Source organism: Triturus cristatus, chromosome 5_1 (assembly GCF_964204655.1).
Source record: "Triturus cristatus chromosome 5_1, aTriCri1.1, whole genome shotgun sequence".
NCBI lineage: Eukaryota > Metazoa > Chordata > Amphibia > Caudata > Salamandridae > Triturus > Triturus cristatus.
The window spans coordinates 414,881,792-414,894,473 of NC_140587.1; the positions used below are offsets into that span (position 1 = coordinate 414,881,792).

The 12,682-nt window shown below is 46.0% G+C and overlaps 1 protein-coding gene across 2 annotated transcripts in view; it reads left to right on the plus strand.

Annotated features, from left to right (window-relative positions):
- The window catches only part of SNX31 (sorting nexin 31), a 189,441-nt gene that overhangs the window by 114,854 nt on the left and 61,905 nt on the right, over positions 1–12,682 (plus strand). The window lies entirely within an intron of this gene.

Here is a 12,682-nt window from a genome sequence, read left to right on the forward strand (position 1 = left end):
AAGGGATCTCATGGAGCTCCCATGCAAGCTTTCTCTGCTACCCCAGTGGTGTTTACACCAGTTGCGGATAAAAAGATGCTACTTTCGATGTCACATATATTAGACCTCATAACCATGAACCACGGATGCCAGGATGGAAATCTTTGATAAAGAACCTTGTGCTCAGAAGGACTGCATTCCTACTTTACAAACCCGATGAGGGACAGTGATGCTCAAAAGGAACACTACTACTACCACGTGATGATCACAGGACGTCAACCTACACTAGCTGGAACGCATGCCACCTTGGTCAGTGAGCAAAATAAAGGGCCAGCTCACCAATATCTGCCATTCACAGATGGGTGGACAGGCTCGCTGCACACTCTATAACCTGTGGTACTGAATATGCACATTAGAATACAATAATCCAAAGCAGTCCTGGCAAAACAAAATAAGATGACCTGTAAAATTAAAAGTGAAGTAGAGAAGTCATGACAAGTTAACCGTTCTCCAGTATTGAGGTGTCTTTCATAGATTCACATGCTTGAATGTTCCCCGTCGTCGAAGTGGGAGTCCCACGGTACATAACATAGCAATGTAGCAATAACACAACCATAGATAAGCAAGAAAAAACCCATGAGTAGCTTTGAATCATAGAGCTTTTAGATAGAAAAAACGTGTCACTTTTATAACATATTACAGTCATTGTGATTAGTCCAAACTCCAGCTAATCAGGCGTTCGCATCTTCCAGAATGTTCTCCTCATAGGCTCAGGCCCTCAGATTTTCTACCGTACATTGTATGAAGGGAGTCTCCCTGAGCTCTGCTCAGTTTTTTCTAATTCTTCTCAAAGAGCAACTTTTTGTCATGTCTACAACCAAGAGGTCCCTCTTCAGACCTTGTGACATGTGGAAAACAGCGACTTTATTCTAAGGACCCTCATAAGAAGTGCATTTGTTGCCTCTACCCTGAACACCAGGTAAAGGATTGTAAAATCTGCAGGAATTTCTCTCAAAAGACCCTTAAAACCCGGGAGGGGCGTCTCCTTCTGTGGCTACAGAGGTTGAAGACTATGGATAACCCCCTATCGGATGTAGAGAGTGTTTCCTCAGTCCGGACTACTTAATCTTTGAAGAGAGCCAGTGAGTTGGAGAAGGTTTCTCCTAAGACTAAGGTAGCGAAGAAACTTCATGTTGTCAAGTCCACTGACCGGCCTTCAACTTCAAAAGGGGTGTCTCCTGCCCCTCAGAGTCTATCTACACCCTCTATGCCCCCGAGATCTGAATCTCAGGCATCCAAGACACTATCTGAGCAGTTTTTGCCTAAAAAACTGATTATCTTGTCGACGAGCTCGTCGTCGCTTCCTCCGTCGACGAGGACTACTGTCGTCGCTTCTACGACGACTTCAACTTCGTCTATGATGCCGGCTATGATTCTGTCGTCGGCGACATCACCGTCGACGTTGGTGTCAGTGAAGGTGAGGCCTCTGTCGTCTACGGTGCCTTTGACTTCGCTGACTGCGTCCAACAAGCAGAAGAAGCATTCGTCGACACGCACTTCCTCGTCGACTAAAAGGACCGCTTCGTCGACGGTGGCTTTGTCGTCGTCGATGGTGGCTTTGTCGTCGGTGGCTTTGTCGACGGCAGCTTCGTCGACGGTGGCTCAACAGCGACTGCAACTTCTGTCGACGGCTGCATCCATGGATCTGGTTCCTTTTGAAGTCTTCAGGTTCTCTGCTTCAACGGCAACGGTCTTCTTTGGATACCTTGACGCCAATCCAAACTGCTTCTCATCCTCCAGCAGAACTGTTCACTACCAGGAGTATGAGGACTTTTCAGACCGTGCAAACCAGCCTGCACCAGATCTTCCAATGGCGCAGATGCCTATGTCCCTTATTTCCAACCTTCAATTCATGCTGGATGACTATTACAGACTTTTTCCAAACTCGGTCCAGGCTTCTCCAGCACCACAAGCGCCTCTTCCACCTCCGCTTCCTACAGAACCACTTTCTACGCCTTCTACTTAGGCGTCCAGGTTACCACACCAAGACGCTCCTCATGTCATTGAGGAGGATGATGATGATGTTGCTGTCGATGACAGAGAGGAGGGTGAGCTGGATGATAGATCCCTGTTCACGGAATGGGACAATTATCAGATTCAAACGCCTTCCCCTACCGCTCCAGCTCCTCTTGATTCTCCACAGGTGGACATGGGTGTATTTCATGTTCTCATGGAAAGGGCGGCAAAGAGATTTCACCTCCCGATGGTCACTAGAGAGGATGATTGTTTCTTGTAGAAACCAGTGCGTGCTATTCCCATCATCGATTTTATTTGGCAAGAGGGTCTCAAGCTCATGCAACACCCTAATTCCATTCCAGCTGTCCTGCCACGACTAGATAAATACAAGGCCCCGGAAAATTCGCCTGCTTGTCTTATTGCACAGCCGAAACCTGATTCCATTATTACTCAGGCAGCACAACGTTGTGCCAGGAATCCCTCGTCTCCAGTTTCGGCTCCTCCGGATCGTGAGGGGAGATGCCTTGACACCATTGGTAAAAAATTCTCCACTATTCTCTAGCTATCCTCGGCTGTTATGACCGAAAAATGTGGTCAGACATTGCTTCCCTTGTATATTTACTACCAGAACCTTCTAAAGCAGAAGCCCTGAAGATTCTTCATGAAGGGGAAAGGATTTCCTCAGATTATTGATTGTGCTGTTGACGTGTCTTCTACTGGTTTCCGACAACTGGCGGGTGCTGCTGTCTTCAGGTGGCAGACGAAAATATTGGACATGCCTTATGACGGTGAATCACTGTTTGGCCAACACATCGATAATGCCCTTCAGACGATCAAGAAGGACATCGACACTGCTCGTGCTCTCAGGCACATTTCAATTAAAAAAACAGCCCTTTCGGGGTGCGAGGGGTCGTGGCTCATCCTCTTCCTTTCGGGGAGGTTTCAATCAATATCAACAATACAGTTCTTTTCAAGGCTAACAACGTTACTCCTCCCAGAATCAAAAGTCGTACAGACCACCGCCAGCCGCATCTTACAGACAGTACAGAGGTAAATCCTCTTATAGAGGAAGGGATTCCTCCAAGAAACAATGACTTTTTCCATCTGCCATCCCTGATGCCTCCCACCCTCACAAAGGTTGGAGGTCGAATCTCCCGCTTCTACTCCAAATGGTCGCTGATCACTACCGATCAATGGGTTCTAGATATTGTGCGCAGGGGGCACATTCTAGAGTTTGTAAAGATCCCTTCCAATTTTCCACCCAGAGGTCCTCCTCCTGCCCATCTGAAGGAACTTTTAGGTCAACTAAAAATCTTATTGAGATAAGGCGCGATCGAAGTGGTTCCGAACTTACAAAGGGGCAGAGGATTCTATTCGAGGTTCTTCCTTGTACAGAAAATGTCAGGAGAATGGTGCCCTATTCTGGACCTACGCGCCCTAAACAAATACATCAAGAAGCAAATATTCCGCATGTTGTCTCTTCAGGAGGTCCTTGGGTCCATGTCCCAAGGAGAGTACATGACCACACTGGAGCTTCAATATGCTTATTTTCATGTTCCTATTCTGCCCAGACACAGAGATTCCTCTGATTCAGAGTGGCCGAGAGAGATTTCCAATTCAAAGTCCTTCCATTCGGCCTTTGCTCTGCACCCTGAGTGTTTACCAAAGTCCTCGCACCGGTGGCAGCTTATCTTTGTCTACAAGGCATACAAATTTGTCTTTATCTCGACGACCGCCTTCTAAAGGCACGGTCGTTCGAACTGGCATCGCGACAAACTCTACTTTGCAGGTCCCTCTTCCAGTCTCTGGGCCTTACGTTCAACATGGACAAGTCTCAATTTGTCCCCGCTCAACTCAGGACGTTTTTGGTGGCCATCCTGGACACCAAACTGGCAAAGGCCTATGTGTCACACGAAAGGCGTCAACGACTTTGCAACCTAGCGGTCTCCCTTCGGTTAAAAAAAAGTCAGTTTCTGTTGGGCAGTTGAAGTCCTTCCTAGGGATGTTGTCCTCTTGCATTCCCCTAGTCCCTCACTGCCGCCTGAAAATGAGACCCATCCAGGAGGAACTCGACAAGCAATGAGCTCAAGTCTCAGGATCCTTCAATGATATGATCAAGGTCACATCTCGGATGCAAACGGCTCTGTTCTGGTGGACTCTCGAAACAAACGTCTCTTCCGGTCGTCCATTTCTGGTGGGCACTCCAAGTTTCACTCACAATGGACGCATCTCTCGAAGGGTGGGGAGCACACCTTCAGGACCTCGCAGTAAAAGGACGGTGGGATCCCCACCAAAAGTCCTGGCAGATCAACCTTCTAGAGTTACTTTTTCTGGCGCTAAAGGCTTTTCACGCCATCATCCAGGGAGCTTCGGTGTTGATCCGGACGGACAACACAACATGCATGCACTATATAAACAAACAGGGGGGCACACGGTCCATCTAGCTATCTCTTCAAGCTCATCAAATCTGGGTTTGGGCAATCCAGCATCAAATCACTCTGACGGCAGTGCATGTTCTAGGAGCGTCCAACATTCTAGTGTACTCTCTAAGCAGGTCAACCTCCTCCAATCACGAGTGGGAGCTGCATCAACCCACACTGGATCGCATCTTTCGGTTATGGGGCTCCCCGAATCTGGATCTGTTCGCAAACCATCTGAACCGCAAATGCCCATTTTACACAAGTTGACTTCCCCAGCCAGAGTCGTGCGGGAATGCCTTTTTAATGAACTGGTCAAAAATATATGCCTACGCTTTTCTGCCGATTCCTCTGGTCCCCAGGGCTCTTCGGAAAATGAAGAAAGAAGAATATGGCAAGCTCTTAGGTGACCTCGACAAGTCTGGTTTATGGAACTCCTGCTCCTTTCGCAGTGCGACCCGATTCTGCTCCGCCCTCTTCCGGACCTTCTGACCATGGATCGGGGACAGGTCTGTTATCCCGAACCAGCCTCTTCACTTAGCGACATGGAACCTGAGCACTGAGGTGGGGAGCAGATGTGGAGGAGGGCACCGAAGCACAGGAGCAGCCTGTAGAAGCGTAATCGTAGAGAGGTACTCGATAGACCACGCGGGAGGGCGGGAGGGCTTTCCTTCTCCTTACTGCTCTGAGCCTGACTATGGGGGTGGGGAGTGGCCTGCAGCCATTAACACGGCTACTTCAAAAGAGACTTCTCCTGGTACCTGGTGTTATGGCACACTGACATGTGGGTGGGGGGAGGGTGTAATTGCATATGGGAGTGCTGGGGGACAGTGACTTACTAGCTGGAAGTGGTTTAGACTGTATTATGCACTGGTTCCGACATGCTGGATATGACCAGGGGTGTGATGATGTTTGATGATGGCAATTGTAATCGGGTAAAGCAATAAAAATTGTTTTTGCAGAAAAAAAAAATGGAACCTGAGCACTGAGTTTGCCAATTTAAACATTCCTTCCGACTGCAGGGAAGTTGTTGCTAAAGCTGGAGCAGCCTCCACTGTGAAAACATACAAGCTCAAATGGAAACGTTTGTCAATGGTGCGACGCTGCTCAGGTACATCCTGTTCATTCCACACCAGACCAACTTTTGCCTTTCTTTTTACATCTAGTAAAATCTGGCCTCTCGCATTCTACTCTTTAAGTTTTTCTGGCTGCAATCGACAGGATGGTTCCACCTCTTTACTCTTCCAAAGTCATTCAGCAGTTCTTCAAGGGTCTTTTTAGGATGTTTCCTCCAATTCGTCGACCGCCTCCTTGGCATTTAAACATTGTATTGGCGCAACTCATGAAGCCACCGTTTGAGCCCATCCATAAGGTCGATCTAAAATTCATTACGTGTAAGACTTCGCTGCTGTTTGCTGTCACTACTTCACGTCAGTGACATACAGGCGTTTACTACTAAACCGCCTTTTCTTCAATTCACCAAGGACTCTGTATTGCTCCACACAAATCCGACCTTTATCCCCAAAGTGCCATCGGATTTCCATCTTAATGAGCCAGTCATTTTAAAAACGTTTTCTCCTAATCCTCAAACGTCAGCAGAGAGGACTCTCCATTCATTAGATATCAAGAGATGTCTGAAATTTTATCTGCAAAGGACCGCTAGTATCCGTAAGTCTGATGAGCTTTTTGTGGCCTAGGGACGGATACGAAGGGGACATCCAGTCACCAAACAGACTATTGCACGCTGGATATCTACTACAATTGCCTTTTGCCATCAAGCTGGGAAGCCACTTACTGCAAATGTTCGAGCGCATTCTACAGACAAGTTTCTTCTTCTAAGTTTGCCCCCCCCCCGCTCTGTTTATTTTGTGCCTCCCATCCTACCCACTTTACTGTACTGTGATTGTTCTGTGCCGTTTTCTGCTGACCCCCTTTGCCCCTTAGTATTCGGTTTGTTGTGCCCCGTCCACTTTTGCCTTCTGTCCTCAGTATCTTCCCACCGCTGCCCCGCTCCCGCCTCCCAGCTGCTCCTCCCTCCCATCTCCCCTTATACCTGCACTTCCAGATCCACACCGACCCCCAACACCACCCTCAGAGGAACCCTCATCTATAGACCCCCTGGACCCCGACCACAGTTCAGCGACTCAATCACCGACTTCGTCAGCTCACACGCCCTCGCTTCCAAGGGCTAAATCCTCCTCGGGGACCTGAACTTCCACCTCAAGAACAACGAGGACTCCAACTCCACCCACCCACTCCGCCGGCCACACGCTTGACCCCATCTTCTCCGCAAGCTCCCACGTCTCCTTCAACCACACCACTGAACCGACCACCGCTGCATCCACTTCACCTTCTGGAAACCCACCACGCATCACCGCGCCCAACAGATGCCTCACCGCTGCTGGAGCAAAATCACTGAAGACCAGCTAACCACCACCCTCGCCCGGAGCCCACCCGCAGAACCGACCGAGCCCCGATGTCGCCGCCCGCAACCTCAGACAGTGGATCGACGACTGCGCCAGCACCCTCGGCCAGCTTAAGAAACCCTTCAACAGCCACACCAGAAAGAAAGCCAGCTGGTTCACTGAAGGCCTCCAAGCAAACCTGCCGAAAGCTAGAGAAATACTGGAGCCGTGATCGAACACCGGAAAGCTACGCAGCCCACAAGAACGCCACCCGCAGACACCATCAGATCCGCCAAAAGGGCCTCCTTCAAAGACCGCCTAGACAACAACGCATACAACAGCAAAGAGCTCTTCAACATCGTGAAGGAACTCTCCAATGCCAGCTCCAACACCGACATCCCACCTTCGCAAGACCTGTGCGACTCACTGGACACCTTCCATCGCAAGATCGCAGACATCCACGACAGCTTCACCGCCACGACCGCCCCGGCAACCACTGAGAACTCCGCCCCCACGACCACCACCTACACCAACCGCCTGCTCTCCTGGACCAACATCAACAACGACGACACCAAGATCATGAACACCGTCCACTTTGGATCCCTGTCAGACCCATGCCCACACCACATCTTCAACAAAGCCAGCACCACCATCGCACCCCATCTCCGCACGCAACCTAGGGGTCATCCTTGACTCCACTCTCTCCATGAGAAAGCAGGTCAACGCCATCTCTTCCTCCTGCTTCAACACCCTCCGCATGCTCCGCAGGATCTACAAGTGGATTCCCACCGAAACGAGAAGGACGATCACCCAGGCCCTCGTCAGCAGCAGACTGGACTATGGAAACACCCTCTACGCAGGAGCCTTGGCCAAACTCCTGAAACGGCTCCAACGCATCCAGAACGCCTCCACATGCCTGATCCTCGACATCCCCCGCCGCAGCCACATCACACCCTACCTGAAAGTCCTGCACTGGCTCCCCGTCAACAATAGGATAACCTTCAAGCTCCTCCACCACGCACACAAGGCACTCCACAACACCAGACCAACATACCTCAACAGCCGACTCAGCTTCTACAACCCCACCCGCCAGCTCAGCTCCGCCAACCTCGCCACTGTCTCCCGCATCCGAAGAGTGACCGCCGGCGGCAGATCATTCTGCCACCTCGCTACCAAGACATTGAACAACCTCCCCATCCACCTACGGCAGACCCAAGACCTACTAACCTTCAGAAGACTCCTCAAGACCTGGCTCTTCAAACAGTAGCAGCAAATTACTCCTCCCCTTAGCGCCTGGAGACCCTCACGGGTAAGTAGCGTGCTTTACAAATGCTTTGATTGATTGATCTACTGCGCTGTTTGCTGGTGTGCCTCTTCAACACATCTGCAGGGCTGCAACATGGTCCAGCAGGCACACCTTTACCAAACATTACTGTCTGGAAGCTGCTAACGCTGATTCAGCCGTGGGGCAAGCGGTCCTACGTAATCTCTTTAAGTAAGGTGAGCCTCTGTTGCTTCCCCCTCCTGTATACAAGGTACCATTTTTTGTCTTTATGCTTCAGTATCTCTTTGTACTGTGTATTATGATGATTTTATATGTACCTTGCATTATCTTGGCATCACTGCTTAATATTCTTATTCAAGCATGTGAATCTACGAAAGACACCCCGATAATGGAGAAGAACAAAAGTTACTTACCTGTAAACTGTGGTTCTCCAGTATTGGTGTCTTTCATAGATTCACATGCGACCCACCCTCCTCCCCTGGGGATCTCCTCTTCTCCTTGACTGTTATTCTTGTGCTACGAAAATCTGAGGGCCTGAGCCTCTGAGGAGAACATTCTGGGGGGTGCTAACACCTGATTGGTTGGAGTTTGGACTATTCACAAGGACTGTAATATGTTATAAAAGTGACACGTTTTTTCTATCTAAAAGCTCTATGATTCAATGCTACTCTGGTTTTTTTCTTGCTTATCTATGGTTGTGTTAGTGCTACATTGCTATGTTATGTACCGTGGGACTCCCACTTCGGGGAATATTCAAGCATGTGAATCTATGTAAGACACCAATACTGGAGAACCACAGTTTACAGATAAGTAACTTTTGCTCATCTTTCTCATCTGTGACATTAATGAGGAATTGTTCAGATAAAACCCCCTGTGGCAGTCCAATCTCTCCTGTTACTCCTGCTTCTAAGTACTAAAAACTGTTTTTCTCCTGGTGAGTGGAAAATCTCTTACCCCCCCCCCCCATATTTGAAGATGAGTAGTTTGAGTCTATGCATATACTGCCTAATCATTCCATTGGCAGAAAATGTCTGAAATGCTGAGCTTTTAAACCAGTTTCCAAAATTAAAGGGTCCACTACAGACAACTGATTCACAAAGTCTTTTGTAGTAGGCATCAGGGTGTGGAATTCCTATAGCCTGACGCCCGGGACATATTGTTTGCGGTCAAGGGCAAAAAGTTTTCAAATGTATTTTGTCCTTGGTACAAGTAGGCTCAACGCCCTACAGCACAAACCCTTTGGCTGTCAGTTTACAGTACCACATTATGGATCAGGGAAAGGCATTGCCTGCAGTTAAGGTATTATTTTGGTCCATGTGTTAATGCTGTTCCAACTTGTATTTATGGTTCATTAATACAAAGGCTTTATCATTAGGGTGAGCGCTCCAAGTAAATGTTGTAAACTCAGACTGCACTACTGACATTGTTTAGAGTAGAAAAATGTGTACACACGTTTTAAATTTTTCGCAATATGAGGCTATGTATACTGCTCCCAGAATGCTCTCTGATTAAATGCAAATATTTGCAGTAGCTTGAAAGCAAGATTGATGATGCTTTGCTTTCAAAATAAAATGTTAACAAAAGATCTGCAAAAACATTTCGCTAAACTACTGAAAAAATGTAGGTACCATTTCTTTGCAGCATCATTTAGTAAAATGTGTTGATGTACGCTAGTATTTCCCAAAAATACTCATAATGGAAAATCAGTGTAAACAGTTTTATAAGATTATGGGAAACCTAAAAATAAACCAGCATTCGTAAAGCCAGTAGGTCTGAAATTGTTGGTCAGCCTTTTTGGTTTGTCAATGCATGACTTGTTTTGGCATGGTTTTTGTAAAACCTTATTGGTGTGGGAGCTGCCGGGCCATCACAATTGTAACAAACATTGGCAAAAGCAAAAATTGTGTTGGTCTCAAAAAGCGCACAGTAGTTCCGGGCACTGAACAAAACTACTGTGTCAATATGCTCCTTGTTGAAGAACAGTGCTGTCCCTCACAGTGAATGTAGCACATAAACCGAGAAAGAGAGAGAGAGAACTTTAACAAAAAAGGTCATGTTAATGCCAGACTTAATTAGGGGCCTAATTATTAAATAAAGTGCACCCATGTCCTTGGATTAAGTGCAGATATACGACCTCCGTGAATTCAAGAGCAAATATCCAGGTGTAGATTTGCTCATGCGAAAATATGAGTGTTCCCCCCCCACCCCCCCCCCCCCCCCCCAACCACTTTTTTCCCAACCATGGAAGAAAATTTGTCTGACTTTGTCAGGAGTAAATATCCAACCTTTGGGAAAAGATTAGAGAAGAGTTGGTGAAAACCCTTAAAACATGCAAGTTAGTAGGTTTACAGATTTAAAAGGGCATTTCAACCATGGAACTGTTGCTTATCATTACCTTCAGCCCCAGTATGTAGATCTGTGGCAGTGTGGCAACTTAAGGGAATTGCTAGTATTCAAGCCCTACTATGGAAGGAGCCCTGGCATAATCAGAGAGGCTATTTCAGAGCTCTTATATAATGAGATTGCTGCCATAATTTGCCACTGTACTACATGGTACAAAACGGACAAGTGGACTTTGTTACAGGACAAGTAGATTTATGAAGCAACCCGCTCCATGGACAAGTAGATATTTTATTAAATTACACACCCCTGCCGCCACCCCTACATGACCTATTCTTTGATCTCTTTTCATCCGGTCATGAACATCAACACGGACTGAAGCAGTGGGTTTGTAACCTGTACTCTGCGAATTCCTGGGGGCTCTGCAACACCTACTCTCAGGGTCTGTTATATAGTATTAGCAGGTTAGTAAGGTGTATCTAAATAAAGAAACGAGCTCTATAATTGATGCATTTTAAACATTCTATAAACATGAAGGAATTTGAAATTGTAGGCTAAAAATTGAAGTTATCCATTGGCTTGATTTGTTGAAACTGAAAAAATACAGCAAAGACACTTTAATATGGACAATGGATAACCTGAGTTAGAGCACAAAGAGCATGCATTGACAGCAAAAAACAAAAGATCGTAATATGGTAAAGTTAAGCATATCGCTTCATGTTTTAGAATTAAGAAATAAATTAGAAATGTCCAATGGAAATTTCTATTTTAACACGTTTGTGAATTAAATTTAAAAAAAATAGTATTTTGTATTTGTTTAATGTGTACTTGTTTCTAAACATTTTTGCACGGTCTTGAGGCTAAAACCTTAGAAATTGCATAAGCTGCCATTATCCGCTTCCATTAATGACTTGGTGGGGGTTCCTGGGTTCTATTTATAATACTGTGGAGGTTCACAGAAGTCAAAAAGTTAAGAACGGCTGGAATCGTTATGCTGAAAAGACTGAAGTGAATGGTTTACAAAGGGGATCATTTACAAGAAAACACTGTAAATTAGTAAACATTTATACATTTAGTGACCTTTAACACACTGAATGAAACCCACAGGAATTAATCAAATACCAAATGTTACGGAATCATCCAAAGAAAAAAATAAAGGAAGAAACGGGTATAGCACCAGTGTAATCACAAACCATTGGTCTGTATTGAGGCGAGGTGTAGAAGTAAGTCTTAAGGTCTTGTTTAACAGCAAGAAACCCATCTATACAACATAACAGTTGTATATATTTTAATACAGTAATTCACTGAGACGGAAGTGTGCGCTCCATTCTTGATACAAGGAACATTCCTGAGGAGTAGGATATGTCCCAAAGATAGTTGATATTTATGTAAGTAGGGGAGTGTATGTTTGCATTTCGGTCTCCTTTTGTATTAAATACATGAGACCATCCTCTGGGCTAAATGCTTTTACGGTGAATGTTTGGGAACCCTGTAAAGGTTCTTCCTGTAGAAGGGCAACAAGGAATAAGATTATTCTGGCATTGTATGATAATATAGGAAAATGCATTGAGAGTATAAATACACATGACCTAAATTGTACTATATACACACACACATAACAATATATAGGAGCTAGAGTGGTCGAATAGGATGAAAGAGCAGTAGACACCAGGAAGAGGCACCTACAGAGGTGTGAAATTTTATAAACATATTGCATTATCTTGGACAGTATGCTTCCTCTACTTATCCCGTATACAAATCCGCTTGTCACCATTGGTCCCATGCAGTAAGTTGACAAATTGTGGCAGTGCTCCTATGTTACAATTCTGATGAATGCCTCTATTTTATGGATGTTATGAGGATTTGTTTTCGAGCGAGGCTCTGATTTGCCACTTTACTGATAATTTACATTCAGGGTTCGCAGAAGGTGGGAAGCTGTAATTCCAGGGTTGAAATAGAGTACCACTGTAAAAAAGTGAAGTACTCTAGCTACTAGTCCAGGAGTAGTTCTTATTGATTTTGTTTTCTCTTTTCTGGCCCCTTTCCAGGATTATAGAATTGCATGTTCGAAAAATGTACTTTCTTTGTAAGTGCCTTAAAGCGAGGTACCTTAAGACATCCATAGTTGCAGTGTGCTGTCCGTTTCGTGACAGAAGTAATGGTAACACTCTGAATACATGTACAAGTATCACAGAGATCCTTTTGGTTGACTTGTAATGTTTGAAAATGTTTGCTGGGTT